The 24,846-nt window shown below is 41.3% G+C and overlaps 1 long non-coding RNA gene across 2 annotated transcripts; it reads right to left on the bottom strand.

Moving 5' to 3' along the window:
- Positions 1-4,496: 4,496 nt before the first annotated feature.
- On the bottom strand, positions 4,497-18,814 carry LOC101692846. 2 transcript variants are annotated; one of them, XR_006606665.1, is made up of 7 exons: positions 18,029-18,814; positions 17,521-17,697; positions 15,375-15,811; positions 8,615-8,750; positions 8,372-8,464; positions 5,628-5,744; positions 4,497-4,815 (listed from the first exon to the last, which is right to left on the bottom strand). It is a non-coding gene; the product is annotated as an uncharacterized LOC101692846 (long non-coding RNA). The 2 variants fall into 2 exon arrangements; XR_200129.3 differs by lacking the exons at positions 15,375-15,811; positions 17,521-17,697; positions 18,029-18,814 and adding an exon at positions 12,455-12,640.
- Between the last annotated feature and the right edge of the window lie 6,032 nt (positions 18,815-24,846).

A 24,846-nucleotide genomic window follows, 5' to 3' on the forward strand; every position in this document is an offset into this window, starting at 1 on the left:
GAACCCTCCTACACTGTTGGTGGGAATGCAAGCTGGTGCAACCACTCTGGAAAACAGCATGGAGGTTCCTCAAAATGTTGAAAATAGAACTGCCCTATGACCCAGCAATTGCACTATTGGGTATTTACCCTAAAGATACAAGCGTAGTGATCCAAAGGGGCACATGTACTCGAATGTTTATAGCAGCAATGTCCACAATAGCCAAACTATGGAAAGAACCTAGATGTCCATCCACAGATGAATGGATCAAGAAGATGTGGTATATATACACAATGGAATACTATGCAGCCATCAAAAGAAAGGAAATCTTGCCATTTGCGACAACATGGATGGAACTAGAGCGTATCATGCTTAGCGAAATAAGTCAGGCGGAGAAAGACAACTATCCTATGATCTCCCTGATATGAGGAAGTGGTGTTGCAACATGGGGACTTAAGTGGGTACGAGAAGAATAAATGAAAGAAGATGGGATTGGGAGGGAGACAAACCATAAGTGACTCTTAATCTCACAAAACAAACTGAGGGTTGCTGGGGGGAGGGGGTTTGGGAGAAGGGGGTGGTATTATGGACATTGGGGAGGGTATGTGTTTTGGTGAGTGCTGTGAAGTGTGTAAACCTGGTGATTCACAGACCTGTACTCCTGGGGATAAAAATATATGTTTATAAAAAATAAAAATTAAAAAAAAATAATTATAATAATAAAATAAATTCTTTCGCCTGGAAAAAAAATAAAAATAAATAAAAATAAAAATAGGGGGTTGAACTGGCTCCATGGGTCATTCATCCATCCCTTCATTTAACAAACTTTTATTTGATGGCACAGACGTGTCAGGTAAATAGAACCGAACATTTTCACATCTTCTTCAAACTACGTAACAGAGTGTCTAACAACCTCATCTTTACAGTTGGGAAGCTCAGGTGCAGAGGGACTCAGTTACTTCAAAGGCAAAGAATCCTTAGTAGGCTCTGGATCCGACCAATTTGAGTCCAGGCCTGTCTCACTTCAGAGGCCATACTCTGCCACATTCATTACCCATGCTCTGTTCCCTGCTTGTGGTCAGCTCCAACATCGACAGTGTGCCCAGTGTCCAATCATAGGATAATGACTTTAGGAGTCAAGGACCCAGGACGCTTCCCTGATCCTCTCATGGCCAACAACAGTGCCAACGGATGGCAGCTCCAGGCCCTGCCCCTGCGGGCCTCAGTGTCTTCAGAAGAGATGAATGATCTACTCGAAGAGGCAGGAACAATCAGGAGATCCTTTTTTCCCAGTGCTGCTCTCTGCTACCTAGTCATGAAACTGACTCCCCAGTAACAAACAAGCAGCCAAATCCTGAAAATAAAAATGGTCATCCACACACAACAGGACACGTCCAAGGAATGGCACCCTTGGCCACAAATCAAAAGATAACGGAGCTAGAATATTCTTCCTGAGATCCCATGGGAATGTTGCACACTTAAAAAAAGCTCAGGTTTGAAGCTGCATTTTTACACCATTGCTGGAAACACCCCTCATAATTTCAAGAGCACAGGTTCAAACTAAAGCCAGAGACTCATGATACTTTCTTTTCCTCAGGGAAGTAAGCCTACCAGAGTAGAAGAGTTTCATTTTCAATTTGAGAGATTTCAGTATAGTTTAAATGTGCTGCTCTTGAATTTAAAACTATAATAAAAGATGTCTCAATAAAAAGATAATAAAAGAGGAAAATCCATAGATCTTCACCTTATATTTTCTTCCTTGTCAATAACCTACAGAAATATGAAAGCTGCCCAGAGCTCACGTGCACTGAAAATCATCACAGTGGCATCTGGAAGAGGGAAAATGGACACACGCATTCAACATAGTGTGTACGGAGTGTGAACATAGCTTTTGTTATCACATCCATATGGTAAAAATTACACACATGTTAAACATATTTTCAGACATTAATAAATAGGGTAGTATTTATAATTTGTTAAATTTTTAAAAATAGAGTACAAAGACAGGTATGCAGTTTGATCCTGACATGTGTGATGTGTGATGTGTGTGTTGTCGTCAAGGGATACACCAAAATATTAACAGCAGTGATATCTGAGTACAGGTAAAATGCTTTTCTTTCTTTCTTTTTTTTTTTTTTTAAAGATTTTATTTATTTATTTGACAGAGAGAGATCACATGTAGGCAAAGAGGCAGGCAGGTGGGAGGGGGGGAAGAAGGCTCCCCGCTGAGCAGAAAGCCTGACGCGGGGCTCTATCCCAGGAGCCTGAGATCATGACCTGAACCAAAGGCAGAGGCTTAACCCACTGAGCCACCCAGGTGCCCTAAAATGCTTTTCTTCTTTCTTTTATATAGTATAATTATTAAAATACATATATGCTAAAGGTAATGTGGTATTGTCATCAGATTGGATCCTGGAACAGAAAAAGTGTATCAGTAGGAAAAACTTGTGAAATCTGAGTGAAGTCTGTACCTTCGTGAACAGTAATGTACCCATGGTGATATTTTACTTTGATAATTGTATCATAGTTATGTAAGAAAGCTGAGTATATTTCTGTACTATCATTGTAATTCTTTAATTAATATAAAATTATTTTTCAAAATAAAAAGTTTTTAAAAAATATATATGGTAAGACAAGAGGAACAACAGTGCCAAACAAGCCATTCTTCTTTATTTGTTAGGAAGGCATAATTTAGTATGTATAAAATGTTTTATTTTCCAGATGTATCTTGTTCTTCCATCTGGACTGTAACTTTTTATGGCCGGTGCTATCCCCAGCTCCTCTGTATCCCCCAGATAGCACTTAGACCAGTGCTGGGCTAGGGATGCGTAACCACAATCAACAGGTTCATTGATTAGTTTACTTGTACTGAGAAAAGACACTAAAAGGGAGACCAAGAAATCCACTGTTAATGCTGTTTTTTCTCATTTTCAAAAGTGCTGATAGTTCCAAGTGCATTTTTGAAAAACAAGAGAAAATATTAATAAACAATTTAGTTCAAATCATATGAAATGGTATTTTTAGCTAAAGATATCTCATATCTACATTCATACGGTTCAACTTAAATAATTATTTTACATTAGTCATTGAGGGAGTGCATCAGAGACGATACCTTACAAGTCACAGTGCACACTTTAATCCAATTATTATTTCCATGAGTTCCTCTCCTGTAGGGCTTGGTTCTTTGCACTCTCAACTCATGCATTCTCTTCTTCCCCAAAGCTTACATGAGCAACAAAATTCTCCTCAGTGGTTTGGAATAAATCTCTCTCTCTCTTTTTTTTTTAAGGTTTCATTTATTTATTTGACAGAGATCACAAGTAGGCAGAGAGGCAGGCAGAGACGGGGGTGGGAAGCAGGCTCCCTGCTGAGCAAAGAGTCCGATGGGGGCTCAATCCCAGAACTCTGAGATCATGACCTGAGCAGAAGGCCGACATTTAACTGACTGAGCCACCCAGGTGCCCCTGAATTGGCATTTTAGAAATTTATCCAGGGGAACTTGGGTGGCTCAGTGGGTTGGGCCTCCACCTTCAGGTCAGGTCATGATCTCGGGGTCCTGGGATCGAGCCCCGTGTTGGGCTCCCTGCTCAGCAGGGAGTCTTCTTTTCCCTCTCCCTAATCCCCTCTCCCCTGCTTGTGCTCACTCTCTCTCTCCCAAATAGATAAATCAAATCTTAAAAAAAAAAAAACCCACCAATTAAAAATCACAGGTCATGCCACACTGATGTGTCTTGATCAGGTGTGAGATACATAGCAAGTAACGCATGGCTAATTTTTTTAAATTATTTATTTATTTATTTATTTTAATTTTTTATAAACATATTTTTATCCCCAGGGGTACAGGTCTGTGAATCGCCAGGTTTACACACTTCACAGCACTCACCAAAGCACATACCCTCCCCAATGTCCATAACCCCACCCCCTTCTCCCAAACCCCCTCCCCCAAGCAACCCTCAGTTTGTTTTGTGAGATTAAGAGTCACTTATGGTTTGTCTCCCTCCCAATCCCATCTTGCTTCATTTATTCTTCTCCTACCCACTTAAGCCCCCATGTTGCATCACTACTTCCTCATATCAGGGAGATCATATGATAGTTGTCTTTCTCTGCTTGACTTATTTCACTAAGCATGATACGCTCTAGTTCCATCCATGCTGTCGCAAATGGCAAGATTTCATTTCTTTTGATGGCTGCATAGTATTCCATTGTGTATATATACCACATCTTCTTGATCCATTCATCTGTGGATGGACATCTAGGTTCTTTCCATAGTTTGGCTATTGTGGACATTGCTGCTATAAACATTCAGGTGCACGTGCCCCTTTGGATCACCACGTTTGTATCTTTAGGGTAAATACCCAGTAGTGCAATTGCTGGGTCATAGGGCAGTTCTATTTTCAACATTTTGAGGAACCTCCATGCTGTTTTCCAGAGTGGTTGCACCAGCTTGCATTCCCACCAACAGTGTAGGAGGGTTCCCCTTTCTCCGCATCCTCGCCAGCATCTGTCATTTCCTGACTTGTTGATTTTAGCCATTCTGACTGGTGTGAGGTGATATCTCATTGTGGTTTTGATTTGTATTTCCCTGATGGCATGGCTAATTTTTTTAAACCCCAAATTCACAACGGGTTTATCTTTTGCTTTTGAATATAAAGGAGAACAGACTTAAGGGAATCCTTCTAATGGCCTCACATCCACACCCACTCACTCCCTTGCATCCGCAAATGGTTTCCTGAGTGGGAGAGACAGAAGTGTGGGAAGAGCCAGGGCTGTGGGACCACACGCGATGCTGGCTGTCGTCACGTGGGACACGTCAGCAGGGCATCAGCCTGTGCGCACCTGCAGACAAAAGGAGGTTGAGAACCACTGTTTAGAAAGGCTCAGCAATAGCCATGTGCTCCAAATTCAGAGCACAAGAGTCACTATCTCACCACACACACGATGTTTATGTGACATATGCAACTGTAGTGCACAGCCTGACATCTGCGAGGTAGCTCTTGTGCCAAGGCCATAGTCACGGCTGGCGATGCTTTCTAAACTTCCTTTTGTTACTATAGAATGTTTTGTCTCCAAACCCAATCTTATAATTCATTCATTCACACAAAAACTCTCCCTGAGTGCCTACCTTGTGGCAGGAAGAGCTATATTATGGGTATTAATCACACAGATGCTGTCCCTGGGTACAAGAAATTAGTTGTGGAGACAAACAGTCAGGCAGAGACTAAACAAAAATTTATAAATTGCAAAGCTTCACAATAGAAATGAATAGGAAACCAGGCCAGGGAGAGTGTAATCAGATAAGGAGATCGGGGAGGGTTTCTCTGAGGCTTTAAGTGTATGCTGAGACCTAAAAGCTGGGGAGAGGTCAGCCAGGCAAAGAACAGGAGATGGTGCACGAGGCCAGTGACAGATCTTGAGGTTGGTAAATGGAAGCATGACGTGGGGCCGATCTGCAGAACTGGGCAGTTTCTCCCTGGTAATGCTCAGAGGCCCAGGTAAGCATTACAGAGGGCTTGCTTTGGACTGACACAGAATTGAATGTTCTGGGCAGTGGTGTCACGGAGGGCCTAGGAGGTGGGGAAGATGAAGGTACTTTGAGAAACATGAAAATATTAACATTCTGCAAGAGATCGCAGAGACCCCATATTTACCAACGCAGACACTTCTTTGTTTTTCCTCCTCTGATGTCTTTGCAGAGATCTGAATGCCTCTGATCCATCACAGGGATTCGGAAATGTTGAGCAGATTTCGCTAAAATCCAGAGGTGCCTGGAAGAGAAGTTCAAGTTCACATGATCAGGATTATATCATTTCTCAGAAGACAGCCATCATCTATATATCAACGAACGAGGTGGAAGGCAGCACTTTATTCCAGTACTTTTCTACGATTCCAACCCCCAACTCGAGGAATGTTGTAAAATCCATGACAACTTGCCATGTCCCACATATTATCCACCATAATCATAAATCAAGGTTTCATGTTTGTAATTTATGTCTCAGCACTTAGAGAATACCTTGCTAGTTATTTTAAAGAGATAAATCAAATCAAAACTTTGTTAATAAAATACTAGAAATGTCATAAGACTTCTGATTTATTTAAAGATGTCTAACTTTCTTGATCTCCATTTATTTCAAGTTTGAAGAAGAAAAATGGTTAGCTGGATCATCTTGCTCTTATTTTTATTCCTTAATTTAGGAGATTACATCTCAGTTCCAAAACCATTTTTAATAATGAGATATGCAATGTTTAACTGTTGATGCTTTTAAAAGAATAAACATGATTAAGATTAATTCATGCAGTCCCAGATATATTCGAATAATGGATTAGTCTGTACAGCACATTTGATTCATGTCTGATAGTCCAGCTTTTTTATTTTAGCTGCATCCATACACACAGAAATTTACTCCTTTGTTTAAAAGCCAGAACCGTTTTTGCAATGGAAGGAAATGAATATAGACTGACCACTGCTGGGTTGAACCTTCCAATTTCCCTGAGTTACCAATCATATATATTCACAGGATATGATGAGGATACAGCAAGGTAACATTATCAAACAAAGAGTGAAAGGTATTCATGGATTACAGAAAGGTCTTTTCAAAAGCAGAGTGCCAGAAGATAAGAATTAAATAAGTGAGAAAAAGTAAGTAAAGAGGGCAGCAGAAAACTTTTGGAGGTGATGGACAGGTTTATGGCACAGATCGTGGTGATGGTATCATGGGTGTATACTTATCTCCAAACTCCTCAAGTTATGTACATTAAATACGTACAGTTTTTATATGTCAATCATTCCTCAATAAATGGGTTTTTAACAATAACAACAAACAAAAGAATTAAATAAACGGAAGGCACTGAAAGGAAAAGACAAAATCTGGATAAGCACAAAGGAAAGGAAGGAAAGGGATACTTTCCTTTTCTAGCAAAGAATTATGTCTATACCAGATCTCAAAGCAGAAAGTGATTTTCCATTTTTGGTGCCAACTAACTTATATTTTCCATCAGGAAGGATGAGGGGCAAATTTCTGTCATTGACCTGGGAAATAATCACCGACATTCTTCACTTACTACTTGAATGATTTTTGTCCTTCCTGCATTAGTGAACATATATAGTTTTGATGCTGATGAAAACTCAGGCAAAGAAACATAATGGAGTTACTCACTGTTTTTACAACTTCAAAATGACCAGCAAAGAGACGTAGTCTGGCATCATTTTGGTGGGCCTGTTCATTTTTTAATATTTGCCAAATAACACTATTTTTTTGAAGATTTTATTTATTTATTTGACAGAGAGATATCACAAGTAGGCAGAGAGGCAGGCAGAGAGAGAGGGGGAAGTAGGCTCCCCGCTGAGCAGAAAGCACGATTCGGGGCTCCATCCCAGGATCCTGGGCTCATGACCTGAGCTGAAGGCAGAGGCTTAACCCACGGAGCCACCCAGGCGCCTGCTAAATAACACTATTAAGTGACAAGAACATTGAATATAAAACTAACACTTATTATAAAATGAGAAATAATCCATGATAATAAGTTTAAAAAAAAAAGTAAAAGAAAGCACATTTCTACTTAGTATCGTCTAAATTTAAAGCATAGGGATTGGGGGGAAAAAACTTAACTAAGGGGGCACCTTGGTGGCTCAGTGGGTTAGGCCGCTGCCTTCGGCTCAGGTCATGATCTCAGGGTCCTGGGTTCGAGTCCCACATCAGGCTCTCTGCTCTGCGGGGAGCCTGCTTCCTCCTCTTTCTCTCTGCCTGCCTCTCTGCCTACTTGTGATCTCTCTCTGTCAAATAAATAAATAAAATCTTTAAAAAAAAAAAAAAAAACTTAACCAAGCTCAGCAACTAACAGCTGCGGGATCTAGAAAAACTCAGCAGCTTCAGTTTATCACGTTCAAGGTACAGTGTGCTCTCTTAGGTCCTGTTTTAGCTGTGAAGTCCATTATGATTGACTCTACCAGCCAAGACACTGTTGCCTTCCACTGAGTACAGAGCCTCATAACTTCCAAATGGGCTTAACTGGCAAATTACTGGTTACACCCTCTCTAGCCTAGGTCTTGCAACCCCTGGAGAAATACCAAACCTTAATATTTAAAGAGATCCTTACTTTAGTTATTGGTATAAACTCGAGATTAAAGCAATATCCTCCTTTCAATTTCACTTCTATTCCTTGTGTCACAAAGAGGCAGGAAGGACACTGTTTTCTCCTCTCCTTGATGGCAACTCACCAATACTCCATCGCACACACATTCCTCGTACTCATAGTATTTGCACACACATAGGACTATCAGAATAGTAAGAATCACACAAAGAACAGATGCTGCAAATAGACTGCAGGTTACGTGAGTGTCCATTTTTAAAGCTGTGAGTATTTTAAAGGTGAATTGAAAAAGAGAATCGCTTACTGTGCCGAAAGAGGCATATGTGGAGACAAGCGGCAAAAAACGGAAGAGTCGTGAGGATTCTCAGTAATACCTCATACACAGCCAAGCCACTTCCTAAGAAAAGTAAATGGGAAAAAATGGTTAACACTTACACTGGGCAAAGACCAAGTTGCCGAAAACAGTTTTAAACAATGCCATACACGATTAGGTGACCTAATGTGGAGCCCCTCCCCCATTTTCAGATCCCCGGTTTCTGTGACTGACCTGCTAGTGAGGGCGGCTATCCCGTACCGTGGCAATGAATAAAACAAATGAGCAACCAGAAGCTGAAAGAATGAAGAAAGTCTCTCTGTTCCTACAGCTCAAAGTCAAAATTCAAAGTCTCCATTCCTTACTTAGCCTGTCCAAACAGATAAAAGAAAAACATTCAGATCACTGACTTCAGTCCCCAAAGAGAAGCCACCCCCTTAAATAAAGCACTTCACAGCTCTCATCTCACTGAAGCTATCGTCATGAGCTCTTTCCACCCATGTTCCCATGAACACAGTAACATAACTGCCTTTGGCATATGTTTGAAAAATGTAACAGCGCCTTGATCCTGCATTTTTAGTTGCAGGATGGCAGAGAGGGTTGCTGTGGGACGTTACGTTTTCCTGCACAGGAACACTAAAGCTTTACCTACAGAGTGTGCAGATGTAGTGTGTTGGAATGAAGAGTCAGGCAACCAGGATGTGGAAGATCCCACTTTGCCTAATGACCTAGTGGGAAAACCACACATGCCTTACAATTTCCTGGGACCAGAAAGACAGGAGACTCGCTCTGCCTCTCCCAATTCCTGGGCAATTCTGGGAATCTCACATCTTGGACATCTCTTTCTTCTGTTTGGTGGGACTTTGGGCATTACATGTGGCTCTGAAGAGGCCCTCAAACACTGTGTCTAAAATACAAGGAGAATGTGTTCTAGGGAGAAAGGAAAGTGTCCTAGCCCCCTGCTCTAGCCAGGGCTCCCTCATGGTGACCAAGGATTCAGGACAATAGAACCAGACTCAGGAAGCAGATGGAAGCAGATGGAACTTAGGGGTTTATGACAAAGGCCTTTCCCATTAACACTCTCAGAAGGAGGAAGCTCAAACTACCCTAAGTTCAATGAGTATAGAAGCCTAAAAACAGAGGTAGGTCTCAGCCCTTCTCTGACATGTAAAGGCATCAATATAACAGTTACGCCTGATGTACTTGAATTTAACCTGTGAACCAGAACATTCAGTGTCTACAGTTGAGGCTTCCTTCCTCAATTCTCAATTATTTCTCTTTCAAATCCAGGTTTCTCTTGGGCCACTAACTGCTTTCAAAAGTATTTCAGGCAATTCCTAGATCTCTGCTAAGGCTGATGGGCTATCAGGACATCAGTTAATGTTAACACTGGGTCCAGCACGTGGGGCAGAAGAGGCTGGGATTGGCAGCAATCTAGTTACCTGTGCCTGACATGAATGGGCTTGTATATGAATGAACGACCCACAAAAGAGGCTTTTTGGCAGAACAAGAAAGAAAAGAAGCTTATAATCTGGTAAAATGTTCTAAGAAGTATGCTAAGTTTGACCTCAAACTTCTTAAGCTCTCACATCCAACTATCGGCTAAAATAAATATAGTAGATAAACCAGTAGTTGAGGCTACCTTGAAGAAACCACCAACCTTAGAAATGCTGGGCAGTCTATAGAAGTTCTGACATGGTTCAGCCAACAAATTGATGGCATTAAAAGATGTGTGTGTGTGTGTGCACTGTTTGGAATGAATGAAACTTTAATGACATTAACAACCAACTGCAATGTGTAGACCGTATTTTAAGATTTTATTTATTTATTTGACAGAGCGAGACAGCACAAGCAGGGAGAGCAGCAGAGGAAGAGGGAGAAGCAGGCCCCCTGCTGAACAGGGAGCCCGATGTGGGACTTGATCCCAGGACTCTGGGATTATGACCTGGGCCGAAGGCAGACGCTTAACCATCTGAATGAACCACCCATGTGCCCTGTAGACTGTATTCGGATCCTAACTTGCACAAAGCAAATGTGAAAAGTCACTCTGGTGATAATCAGGGATATTTAAACATAGACTGTTAGAGGACACTGAATCAGTTACAAGTCTGTGCTGATGCAATGACAAGATACTTGGAAATTTTCTTTCATGTTCTCAAGAAAAAAGTGGTGGAGTTGCTGAGACAACATGAGCAAAAAAATTTTTTTTAAGATTTTTATTTATTTATTTAACAGAGATCACAAGTAGGCAGAGAGACAGGCGGAGAGAGAGAGGAGGAAGCAGGCTCCCTGCTTGAGCAGATAGCCCGAAGCGGGGCTTGATACCAGGACTCTGAGATCATGACCTGAGCCGAAGGCAGAGGCTTTAACCCACTGAGCCATCCAGGTGCCCCCAAATGTTGGTTTTTACTGAAAGGAGTGATAGGAGGGTGCAGGTTCCTTCTAGTCTCTTGTGAATGTGTCACAATTTCCACAATAAAAAAGGCTTTAAAAGCCAGTGTATTACCATTAATCTTAAAAAGTACATAAATACCCTTATTACAACATAATTTATCTCAGTGCAAAATGGAAATAACCTCAAAGTTCTGCAATAGGAAAAAAAAACTTAAAACGATGATAAACCCGTTTGACAAAAATTATGCAGCTGTTAAGATGACAATACAGAAGAGAACAACAAAGAAGGTGCTTATGGACTTATTTTTAGAATAAGGATTACATCCTTATTATGAACTTAACTCCTCCGAATAGGTATGAAGATAAACAGTGCAGAAGCATATGTAAGAAAAAATAAAACAGCAAGTTGATGTATTATAAAGGGCAGTGGAATGTTTTTCTTTTTGGCGAAATAATATTGTTTCTGAAAGTGAAGAGCTGAAATGAACAAAACAATAAAAATTGACCTGGGCTTCCACAGGCTGAAATGCAACATAGTGTAGCAGAAACAGCACCTGCCTCCAGAGTTGCATGATCTGGGGGTTATTTAAACAATCTGAGAATTGGTTTCCTCCTATCTAAAATTAATATAAAATATCTACCCTTGTGGATGCTACAAGGATCAGTGGTGTAAGTAAATATCTATCACAATCACCCGGCATGCACTAAACCTTCTGTAAGCAGAACTATTTATTACTGTCACATTAAGGTGGGGGGGGGTGGTTCTGGAAAAGAGAAAAAAATGAGGTGTGGCGATGGCGAAGCGGCTGCGGATGTTTTTTGTTTTTTAAAAAGATTTTATTTATTTATTTGCGAGAGAGAGAGAGAGAGCATAAGCAGGAGGAGCAGCAGGCAGAGGGAGAAACAGACTCCCCACTGATCAAGAAGCCTGATATGGGACTCGATCCCAGGACCCAGGGATCATAACCTAAGCGGAAGGCAGATGCTTAACCAACAGAGCCACCCATGTATCCTGAAATTTCTAATCTAAATACCACAACTGATTTCTACAGTGAGAAAGTAAAAGCCAGAAGAAAAGAGGCATGATTCCAAAAATAAAAGGAAAGAAAAAGCAGTGTTTTGCCAGGAATGGGTATGCTTGCCCCAGGACTAATACCCTCAAATACAGGTTTGGTCACAGCTGCCAGTATCTGTCCAAGACCAGGATTAGTTCTGTTCCTGGAGTTTTCTTACACTTCAGCTGGCGATGATCCCCCCACCCCCCGCAACCATTTTTTGGGGGCAATGATTCATTTTTAGTCATCTGATTATAGTTTGAGCTCAGAGACAAGACCTACATTTCTTCTCTCTTTTTAAAATTATTCCCTTACCTTACAATTCGATCCCTGTCTTCCATCATCAAACACTGCCAAGGAGTCTCGTCTCTCTAGCCCCATATAAAGGCACCTAAACATTTCTTGTACCTTCTTCAGATCTGGGGTCCTCTAGGTCTTTTTCTTAGTTTCCTCTAGCCATGCTCTTCTTCCCCTTCCTGTAGACCTGTACGTTTTGCCCTGGAGCTGCAGGGCAGAATACTGTATGACATGGCTCTTCCATTCTTCTACCTTATTCCCTGACCCCTTGTCCGCCTCTGCCTCACTGTACCAGACAAGCCTTAGCACCACTCCAACTAGCCCTTACCTGCAGCTGGCCACGTAAGATTTTAGGGCCTCATGGCAAAATGCCCTGTCTTCATTCTTTGTGCAAAAGCCGTATTACCATAAATGTCTGCAGCCTTGGGACACCTAGGTGGCTCAGTCAGATAAGCGTCTGCCTTCAGCTCAGGTTGTGATCCCAGGGTCCTGGGACGGAGTCCCCCATCAGGCTTCTTGCTCAGCAGGGAGTCTGTGTCTCCCTCTGCCTGCTGTTCCCTATGCTGGTGTGCTCTCTCTGTCTCTGACAAATAAATAAATAAAATCTTGAATTAGGAAAAAAAAAAGGACAGTTCAGTTGAAAAATACCCAGTCTTTGTGATGTGGTCTCTCTGGTCTTGTACAGCCTCTAACAAATGATCCTTCAAAACCACCCAGAGATGAGGCACTGAAAGACGGACTTCAAGGAGCAGCCCCTATGGGTGTCACATTACAGGGACATATTATTACGAGAGGGAACTATCATTACTATCATTACATCTCCAAATCTGAAGTCAACTCTGAGGCAACTTTTATGAGTGCTAGAAATTATGTTGTAAGCCACACAGGAAGGTCATGCTGTAGAAAGGGGCCCCTCAGAAGCAAAAAAGGGGAAGTCAACACTGCTTGTGGGCCTCCTCAAGGTGGTGTGTGAGGCACCACCACAAGTCCTCTATGTGTGTTATTTCACTGTTTCCTTTTCTTTCCTTCTTCCACTCAGATTTATTCTTCCAAGTATCCCACAGTAGTCTGTACACATTCTATCATTTCTACTGAGGATGAACTTGGAGATGATTCGAGACTGCCAGTGTCAGAATCAGAGACAAACCTATTTCTTCAAACTCCCAGGATATATATTCTTTGTAAAAGTTCCCACTAGTTTTCAGATGACAGAACATTGAAGGATACATACTGACACAAACATTACTATTCCTTAAACTATGCTATGGGCATAAAGAATGCTAAAAACTGTGGGCTTTTGCTTCGTGCTAGCACATCCCTCGGTTCAAAATTAGTACCTTTTCAAAACGTGGGTGCCGGTACGAGAACGAACCCAGGAAGAAGAAAGCCGTATAGAACCTCACTCTCCCACTGGGAAGACTCTCTCAAGATGGCCTGGCACCCCTGACCACTAATTGACATTCTTCTCTGCTGCATGCTTGCCTGTGCCTATTAGAGTATTAAAATATTAATAGGGTCTTGGTATCTGTCATTATTAATTTTAGAGAGTAACAAGGACATGCTGAGCCCTAGTATTGATAGATTTGCAGAATATGTTAATCATAGCACTCATTACTCAGCTAAGTTACTCTTTTTTAAGATGGTTTTTCTCCACTAATCATTTCTGATATTTAACAATTTGTCATCTCCAACTATGCACGCTTGTTTCTTAGAAGTATTCATATATGTATCTTTACAATGTCTTTATAGCAACAATCTATTAAACAATTGTTGTGCCCCATCACCTAATGACAAAATCTGACAAATACCTAGAGAATTCAACTAAGAAATGAGTAGCTTATTAAATCTGGCAGAAAATAATATGTTCCTGCTTTTGAAATGAGAAAGCTGTAGCAAAAAGTTAAATGACTTTCTAACAACTAACCTGCATGAAGATCTAATCTTTTCTCATTCCAGAAGCTTGAAGATTTAGATCTGGGGTCTGTATTTAACAAAGGCAGATTCAGACTTCGCTTACAGCATGGGACTCAAATATAATTGCAAAGGTAACTAAGAAGTATCTTTTTATTGTCACCCAAAACCTTCAACGCAAATTATGTACAGAGGAAAGGAACAAATCACACAGTCCTTAAAAAGTAATCAAAAATCCTGCCTTCAGGTAACAGTTCTTTTTAAAGATTTTATTCATTTATTTGAGAGAGAGAGAGAGAGCGAGAACAAGCAGGTAGAGAGGCAGACGGAAAAGCAGACTCTCTGCTGAGCTGGGAGCCCAACATGGGACTCTATCTCTGGACCTGGAGATCAGGACCTGAGTGGAAGGCAGACAAAGGCAGACAAAGGCAGATGCTTAACTATCTGAGACATCCAGGAGCTCCCTTCAGCTAAAGAATCTTATCCCACTTGACGGTCGATGCCATCACACACACACATACACACACACACACACACACACACACACACACATGTCTTTTTATTCTTCCTTTTTTAAAAATTTATTTATTTGACAGACAGAGATCACAAGTAGGCAGAGAGGCAGACAGAGAGAGGAGGGGAAGCAGGCTCCCTGCTGAGCAGAGAGCCCCATGTGGCGCTCCATCCCAGGATCCTAGGATCATGACCTGAGCCGAAAGCAGAGGCTTTAACCCACTGAGCCACCCAGGTGCCCCCTTTTTATTCTTCTTAACCTATTCCCACTATCACTTCTAAGAGATCAGTATGTTACCTGCCCCCCAAATGGGATGATGGTGGCAACATATATAAACCCCTGTCTTATGCATCATACCCCACTACCTACAGAAAAATCTATACCTCAAAGCTCGAGATGAATCAATGCTCACGCCCTCCTTCAGATAACTGTGTTACTACTTAATTACTTACCATGGTATCTTCACCCTCCAGGAAGAGGACAGATGAAAGCATAAGGAATGCAGATGGAACCAGAAAATAATTTGGCTGGTTTGCATGATCCCCATTACTATTTATTAAATACTTCTTAATGAGGTTTCTGGCAGAAGCAGAAATGTTTTCAATTTAGAAGCCGAAATAGTCCCAATTGTGCTTTCCCTCAGGCTCTCTGTATCACAAATCAAATAGTGATGCATCTCTTTATAACATGACTCGCATGGCTTTTCATGGCCCAGACTCATGACAAGTTAGAACAATAGGCTGCTTTGCTCCTTCCCTCTCAGGCCACAACTAAAATGCAAAACAAAACAAAACAAAACAAAAACTCCAACCAAGCAACCAACCTCTGGGGGAGGTGTTTTCCATTTTCAGTATTGTGCAGTTCATGCTTCAATTGATAATCCAGATCTCTTCTAACGATCTTGAAGAGGCTTACAGTTTTTCCACTGAAAAATGTAAATCCCAGCCTACCTCCCAAATGCATTCCATAATGAATAATTCCGTAAAAGAAAACATCACAAAAAACGGGATGCTCTGAAAAGAGGCGGTTGTAATTAACCCATGATTCCCCACAAACTCCTTACCTTCACTCCGGTCAGTAGAAATTTTCTGAAAATCAGATTGTCCCTGTGAGGATGGCAAGTACCGTAGAAAAGACAAGAGATGCTGACACCATGAACAGCCTGAAAGTTGGGACTTTTCTGCTTAATCCCTGACAAAGCACGTTGTCCTATGATGGCTCTCTCTTCTAGTCTAACGTGGGTGTTGGTAGGGTGTGGGCCTGTGTGGATAAAAGGGATGAGAATGGACCTCTGCTCCGATGTGGACTGAACGACTAATACCTTCATGTCAACCTTTTTGGCCAGACAGTGGCCCTCTTTGTCTCAGCCTTACTCACACGGCCACAGTAACACTGCTGGGTGATGCTATGGACTCATTGTATCCCCTCTCCCCACCCCGCTCATTTGGTGAAGCCCTAACCCACAGTGGGATGGTGTTTGGAGACAGGGCCTTTGGGAGGTATACATGTTTAAATGAGGTCATGGCGGGAGCCTCGTGGGATTGGTGTCATTATAAGAAGACACAACCAGAAAGCTTGCTTTCTCTCTCTCTAAAGAAGAGATCAAACATATGTGCACACACTGAGATGGCCACCATCTGCAAGCCAGGGAGAGAAGTCTCACCAGAACCCGACCACACTGGCACCCTGGTCTTGGACTTCCAGCCTCCAGAACCGCGAGAAAGTCAGTTTCTGTTAAGTCACCCAGACTATGGTGTTTTGTTATCACAGTCTGAGCTCACTATACCCGCTGAAGAGACAGATATTTGGGGCAGAGTCATTTCCATAAAAATAGAGTTGCTCTAAATGCAATGGACAGTTATTTCCTCTTTCATGCTCCTATTTATGACATTTTCATTTAAACATACACCTTTTGACCAGTGCCTGGGGCTGCCACTCTAGAAAAGCAAACAAAAGCCTCAGAACTGGGGAACAAGAGAGTGAGTACAGCTCTTCTCAGAAGACAGAGCAACAGATTCCATTTTCTGCACATGATATCCTATTCCAACCGCAGCGCGTAAGAGCAAAGGCACTTGGGGATCCCTCTGGGAGGGAGCTGGAGCCCTGCCACTGAAGAGGTCAAGGTCAGAGCAGAGCCTGGGCTGAGATATGTTTGGAACACCACCCTTGGTACCTGGGCTCTCCCCATGCCTTGGCCCTTGCACTCCACACTTCTATAGTGTATGTGCTAAGCTCAAGGGAGTTCATTGAAGAGATCACTGGTCTCCCACAAGGAATAACTTAAAAGGAGAGGGAAACTGCTAAATCCCACTCTATAAATCAGGTTTGTTCTGTTCTGACTTGCAAATCTGAAGCTTTCTATTTGACTCCATGTGGTTGTGTTACATGAGGGCTCCCACAAGCCTGAGATAACACAGCTAGGTTTACCAGCTGCCAGTGGCCCCAAATCAGTAATTTCCCAGAGACAAATCAGTCTCTAATAAACTGCTTTCCCCTGCTTAAAAAAAAAAAAAAAAAAAAAAGAGAGAGAAGAAAAGAAAAAAAGAATAAAATGTCAATGCCATGCAGCCAAGTACAGAGATGGAAATGAAAGCTCAGCCTATCACCGCGGGCTTTATTTTTATTTTTAATAAAATTGATTTGGATCAATTTGAGATAACTGCTGGGGCACGCACGGCTTTACTTTTGGACACGTCATTTGTTTTTGTTTCTGATCTGGGCTCAAAAGGAAGATTGCCAGTGTTTTTCCAGTGGCACAAAGCAGTTTCAGAAGAGTTAAAATAAGAACCCCTACCTGCTTAATCTGCCAGAAAACACATGAGAGGAGCAATCAGTTCTGGGAAGAGTTGCTCTGAATGAGGTATGCCTGGCTGCTTGAGGCCATGCTGTTTGTCAGTCTTTCAAAATTCAAGTCATTACCAGATGCTGATCTACTATAATATTGTGATATTTTATCTGATTACACTTACCTGATTGTGCCTTATCTGCTATTTGCCTTCCCATTCTTCCATGTATATTAAATGCAGGTGCTTTTATTATTCTGAGAGCTAGAAAGTGTTGACTGCTCTGAATATAAATGGGGATATTATATCATTAACTTGCTCCGAAAGCAGGGCCATTCACTGTGTAAATCACATGCAAGGTACCTAGTGGAGACACAATAAACCATAATGTCTTGAGAAAGAAAGCAATGAGGAATGGATAAGGAGATAAAAATTTAAGGCATTGTTAAAGAAGGGTAATCTTCAAAATCCTATTTGGTTCTTTCAAACTAGCATTTGTTGTGAATATAACCTTTATATTAGAAACTTTTCTAAGTTCATAAAAAAAAAAACTTTGGGGGGAGGCATGGTAACATGTTATCGCTCCCAGGATTGCATAAAACACGATCACTAACATTCTATGGCTTCCCTAAGTTAGGAGAACCAGTCTAATCTTTTAGAAAAGTACACTATGCTTTGGCAAACATATTCTTACCCCACACAGATGTGCAGCTTAAACAAGGTGAACAAATGGCCAGATGATTTATGTATTTCCAGACATTGAAAGGTGAAGAGTGTAGACTCCAGCCGCAAATTTCAAAGGAAGTAATGTGCGGTGAATTAAGGCAGAACTGTGACAATGTGTACCTGTCCGATGGTCTGGGGTTATATGCTCTGCTTAGTTTCCACTATGTTGGCCTCCCTGAAAGTTAATCCACAGTTATTTAAGTGGAAAGTTTCAGAAAATCCATTTCTGGAGCAAATGTTATGTGAGAGTTGAAACACTGCTCCGTGTTGCATCGACTATCAAATGGCCCCGGCACTGAGGAGGGTGTCGGATTCCTCTTCCAACACAACAGCGGGGAGCCAGGCCCTGTAAAGGAACACACGTGATTCTCTGCCTGAAGCAATGTGGCCAGGGTCCTCCTCTGACTCAGATCAGAAGGGGTGGGGCAGAAGAAAACAAGTGTGGAGACAAATGGGAACCTGCAGAGTAAAGTTCTCCTTCCCGTGCAATCAAGGAAGACAAGGGTTTCCTTTCTCCCGTTCTTCTCAGATTCTGTTTGTGAGGCGCAGGACTACTCCTCTCTCTGCACCATTCCCCCTTATGTACAAATGCATACTGCGGTCAATTTTCTTTTAACTCCACAAATGTATGTTGAGAACACCTCTTTAATTCAAGGTTGCTGTAGAATCAGAGAATCCATTCTTCCTCTTCTTGAATTATGTGTTTGAAAACAAAACACGAAGGGGTGCCTGCCTGGCTGGCTCAGTCAGCGACCATGTGACTCTTGATCTCGGGGTTGTGGTTCAGGTCCCACACTGGGTGTAGAGATTACTTAAAAGTAAAATCTCATTAGAAAAAACATGAATGTGGAAGATGGTCTAATCTTTTCAATTATTCCACATTGGCACATATTTTTTTTCAGGAAAGCCACTGTAATATGTTTCTCATAACATGATTCAGCTTCATTTATTTGTTTATGTATAAAAGTAACCTTAATGGGGCATTATTTTTTTTTAGAAGACCTAGTCTTGAAAACTTGCGAAAAGACAAAATAAATATCCCAAATATAAAAGGTAAAACCCTAAGTTTTTCTAAAGAGAATGTATGGGAGAATGTGTTCATGACTTAAAAAAAAGATAGCCAAGATTTCTTAGGTCATAGAAAGCAATAACCATAAAAAAAATTAGGCTTCATCAAAAAAAATGAAAAACTGCTACTCATCAAAAGACACCATTAAGAAAATAGACAGGCAAGTTACAGACTTGAAAGAAGCACCGGCAAAACCCATATTTGACAAAGGACTGTTTTCCAGGATCTACAAAGAACTGTGACAATTTAACAACAGAAAGACAAACACACGAATTAAAAATGGGCAAAAGATTTAAAGAGTCAAAAAGTATATACACCAGAATGTCCAAGAAGCACATAAAAAATACTCAATGTCATTTTTTATCAAGGAAATGCAAATTAAAATCACAAGGAGATGCCACTACGCCCACCCTCCCCCCACCACCCCAAAATGGCTATAAAGAGACTGACTCCACCAGTCAAGGGCAAGGTGACAGACCTGGTACATTGTGGTTGATGGCAGGGTAAAATGACACAACCACACTGGGACAAGGTCTGGAGGTTTCTTGTACCCGGTAGCCAGTACTCCCATACACAAGTATTTATGCAGTATAAAAGAAAACATATCCACAAGACTTGTGATGTTCATAGCCACTTCTACCCTATAGCCCAAACCTGAAACAGGTCCAGTGTCTACCAGTTGAGAAGAGATAAACAGTGGTGAGCAATGGAACGAGCAACACAAAAGAACTAGAGTTCACGTAGTTCATCGATCTAAAACTTGGTTGGGCATCAGAATTACTTGAGAGTTTTCTAAAAAATACAGGTTTCTTGACTACACTTCAGAGATTCTGATTCAGAAGTTCAGTAGTTATCAAAAAGGTCCTCATGGATGGGGCACCTGGGTGGCTCAGTGGGTTAAGCCTTTGCCTTTGGCTCTGGTCATGGTCTCAGGGTCCTGGGATCAAGCCCCACATCAGGGTCCCTGCTCAGCAGGGAGCCTGCTTCCCCCTCTATCTCTGCCTGCTGCTCTGCCTACTTGTTATCTTTCTAGTCAAATAAATAAATAAAATCTTAAAAAAAAAAAAAAAAGGTCCTCATGGGATTTCAGAGCAAACCTAGGTTTGACAACCCATGACCCTGTTCATTTCTTTCATCTACTTCAAACAGATACTCCAGAAAGATGGCAAGGGAAATATCGTTTCCTCTGCTTCTTCTACCTACCATGTACTGTTCATGCTATCCCATTTAAACTGCATGATGACTCCTCAAGTGGGTATTATAAACTCCACTTTACAGTCTGGAAAATCAAGACCAGGCAACATTCAGTGACTCTGTCCCAAGCCATTAGAGCTAACAGGAGAGGAACCAAGATTTGAAGCTAGACGGATCTACCAAGCTCTCACACTAGCACAAACCTTTTCATAAAGGATAAGGGGGAAAGTTCCAGGAAAATCTTCTGACAGAGAGAAAAAGAGACAGAGACAGATGGACAGGAATGGAGACAGACAGAGACAGATTTAGAGCTTTGTTCCCAGGTAGATGGCTCTACTTCAGGACTTTGGATCCTCAGAATTCTCTAAGTGAATGTCCCAAACCGAATACCTTTTCTTCCTCTCACAAACACATAATAGTCTTTACTACTTGACTGTTAAAACACATTGTAGGCATACTGTCATCTGCCTAGCTGCCTAAATTAGGAATTTTTGGTCAAGGTCAACAGTTGCTACCACCATCCTGGACTGCTGTAGTGACTGGGCTTTAGTTCTCTCGTGCTGCCTTTAGGTTTGGAAGGGCTGCACCTTACAGACAATATAGCTTTACATAGACACACATTTTTATTAAGATTCCCACGTTCCCTATTACTGTACATTATTGTTAGGGTCTTTTGTTAGGAGCCGTTGGGATTAGGAATCAGGTGTTCAGAATAAATAATCCTTGTCCTTCACTATGTGATTTGACAACGGGGATGTGTAACATTCTGAGTATTCTAGATCTCAATACTCCCCTCTTTGTGGCAGGGTCCTGAGATATCCCGTTGCATATCCTTTTCAGATGAGGCCCATGCCTCTTAGCCATACACACTCTATTTGCAGCCTACAAGATCAAATCTTCCCATAGCTGATTCCTCTCTAGTGCCCAATTTTCCTTTTATTCTAGATACCTCCTTCTATGAAGACATTGCTGGGCACATAATTACTTACTATGATACATTTAAAAAAACACAAGTCCTAATATGCTAACCACAGCCTACATGATTTTTTTCATTAACAAATAGGAGAAACGCTTAAGTAAAAAAAAATGGATGTTTCTTCAACCTTCCCGAGCTTCAGACTCCTCAACTGTAGAAAACAAGGAAGCTGATTCCATAAGTTCTACAAACCTTCCAGTTATAACATTTTCATATTAGACCAAAATAGGATTGTTTGGTTTTGAGAGGGTTCTAACTCACTTGGTCTTTAGCAGAAAGAGTGATACCAAGTGAAAATCAAGAAGCACTTCCAACAAATACTATCCTAAGTTGGGCAGAGGGTTAGGCCAGAGGGTCTGCATAAAACCCGGAATGTGCCTATACATAATACACACTCAAAACTGTCTTTTTATTTGTCATAATTTGTGTTTATTAAACATTTATAATATGCCAAGCACTGTTCTAAGAACTTTACATGAATTAGCTTATTTAAACTAACAGCTCACTGAGGTAAATACTATTATCAACCCCACTTTACAGCTGAGGCAATGGAGGCACAGAGAAATTTGAGGCCAAATGTTACAAACATAGAAAACCCAGGAGTAGAACCCAAGCAGACAGAGCAGAATTAGTATCTGATTATTAGTATTTGCTTTCTCAGTTCTCAGAATCAGTATTTTGAGAAAACTACCTGGTATCTGAGGATCTTTCTGGGATGTATTTCAATGACCTAACAAGAGGGGGCAAACTCATGACTAACTACTCCTTCCTGCACCTTTGGCAGAATCATTAATAGATCATGGCTCTCCAGGTTTGGGTCTCAGAATCCATTTTAACATGGTGCTCAGAGTAGGCCTTACCATTATTTGGAGATAACATGTGAGAAACATACTATCCCACATAAAAATTAACAAGTGACTAGAAAGAGACCTACACGCAGTCATCCATTTCCTGCCCTCGCTTTATTTACCAATTAAGTGAGAATACACACTTGGAACTCTCATGGACAGTGTATGACTAGTGACCTCTATGCTACTGGACCAGAAGAGCTAGAAAACTTTGCCTCTATCAATGATTAAAGATGCTCTTACCCCTCCCTGCAGCTACTCAAGCAGGGAGATGCTGCTCCCTTGATATCCACAGAGAGATACGAAGACATTCAGGTACAAATGGGCAAAACTGTCCATGACCCATGGGTACCACGCTTTCCAGAGTGTTTTTCCAATGACCAGATAAAACCTCCTGTTACTATCAAGGTATTTAGTTTGTTTATTTTCTATCATTGGCTCATAGCTGTATTATATGTTGGAATCCATCCATGATCTCAAAGCCAGGAAAACATTTCTGGTGTATGAAAGAGTCTCTGGTCCCAGCATGAACTCTGTCACTCCATAATTTGAGGATGCTGAAAAGAGTTCCTTCTCTAAAATTATATCCTCTTGGGATGTCCAAAATTCCAGTATCAGCCATTCGTAACAGAAAATCAGAACCCAAAGGCAAGAGCTTGGCTTTGACATCGCAGATGAACCTCAATCCACCATTTTCGTGTGTGGCTGTGGGCAATGGGGATAATGATCACTTCTCATCAGGCTGCTACCGTGAGGGAAGACAATGTATATCAAGTGCTTTCACACTGCTTCACATACAGTAGCTAACCTTTATTTTATAGCTAGCACTGTCATTTCCCTTGGTTGTCTCCTAAAATGTCACTGCTTATATGAGCAACACACAAAGCCCCTACAACTTTTGCAAACGTGAGAGTTTCTTCCCTCTTTGGGGCCAGCAGCAAGGACACTTTGAAAGAGGCCGCAGGTTGCCTGGAAGGCACCTCGCTTATGATCATGCACCCTCAAATCTGTAATACTCCCCATACAACAGTTTTGTCCCTGTGAAGTGACCTACTGGAATAAAAACCCTTTAAAAAATACCTCAGTTTGATAAGAGACTCTTAATTTCACAAAACAAACTGATAGGGTTGCTGGGGGGAGGGGTACAGGGAGAGGGTGGTGGGGTTATGGACATAGGGGAGGGTAGGTGCTATGGTGAGTGTTGGCAAGTGTGTAAACCTGGCAATTCACAGACCTGTACCCCTGGGGCTAATAATGCATTATATGTTAATAAAAATAAATAAGTAAATAAAATAAATTTTAAAAAATAATTTTGTTTCTTTGATTTAATGTAAAAGGGCTATAAGAAGCAGTACAATGAACTAAACACTGTGCAAAAAGACTATTTAAGCTGTGACATAATTTTTTAAATGGCTTTCGGACTTCTAAGCACCCTGACTGCCCACAGCTACCCAAACACCTGAGATGATAGCTGATGGCACCTCAGGGGACATTTCCAGACATCTCTTGCCATCTCTTTCCTTGTCTGCAAATGGATAAAGGACAGCTTGGGTTCATACCTCACTTGAATGTTCAAATCATATTCACTTGTTTTTAGATCATCTCCTTGTTCATTTATAGAGTCAGGAATGTTGGCAGGTTCAAAACAGGGAAGCAGGGGTTACTAAGCAACATATCTACCAGACAGCTACAAGTTTATAGTCCCTGGGCACAGATACTAGAGAAATGTAGCAAGGACTGCAAGTGTTTTTGGCTACCAAGACTGTGCTTCTATAAAAGTTAATTGACATTTGAGGGGGCACCTGTGTGGCTCAGTTCGTTAAGCATCTGCCTTCAACTTAGGTCATGATCTCAGAGTCCTGGGACCAAGCCGTGTGGGGGAGGGCAGGACTCCCTGCTCAGTGGGGACTCTTGCTTCTCTCTCTCCGAAATCCACTCATGCTTACATGCTCTTTCTTTCTCTCAAATAAATAAAGTCTTTTTTAAAAAAAGTTAATTGACATTTGCAAAGATGGCAAATACAGCACATAACTCAGACTCACAAATACGCCAAAAATAAAACAACTAGGCAGCACAAATATTTCACTGGCAGGCTTTTGATAATCGTGGATGAAATCTCTATTTTCTCATCCCAGGACATCAGAGCCATATCAACTCACTGACCAGTCACGGCAGATGTCCATAATACGAAGTTAAGGAGTAGAGTTCCCAAAAGCAGCATATGGGACTGACATAAAAGCGTACCTCCATACACCAAGGAACAGTTGCTGACTCGTTAGTCTATGTTGGTTTCTATAAAAATTACTTGATCTCTAGGGACTCAAGTTAAATTTAAGGGTCTGGATCAGAAAGTACATAGAACATTCTTAAAAGTCAAAAGAAGTTGAGTAGCTATTTGCTTATAGACCAACTCATCCATCTAGAGATTGATCTCTGCCAAATTCTGCGTGATTCTGTTACTCTGTTATTTATGAGGAGCTGTGGCATCGTGTTTCAGAAATTACCAACCAGTCAGCACTGATGGGTATGTATTTTTCTTGCTCACTCAGTGGCAAGACACATATATAATAAATTCTTAGGAACTTTATCTCTTTCAGTTAGACTCCAAGTAATTGCTGACTCAATGATTTGCCACAAAACCTATTCCTGGGTAAAAGGGAGGACAACCCTCTACAGAAAACAGGAATTCCAATACTTCA

The sequence above is a fragment of the Mustela putorius genome, unplaced genomic scaffold (genome assembly GCF_011764305.1).
Source record: "Mustela putorius furo isolate JIRA1106 unplaced genomic scaffold, ASM1176430v1.1 tig00000421_pilon_pilon_pilon, whole genome shotgun sequence".
NCBI lineage: Eukaryota > Metazoa > Chordata > Mammalia > Carnivora > Mustelidae > Mustela > Mustela putorius.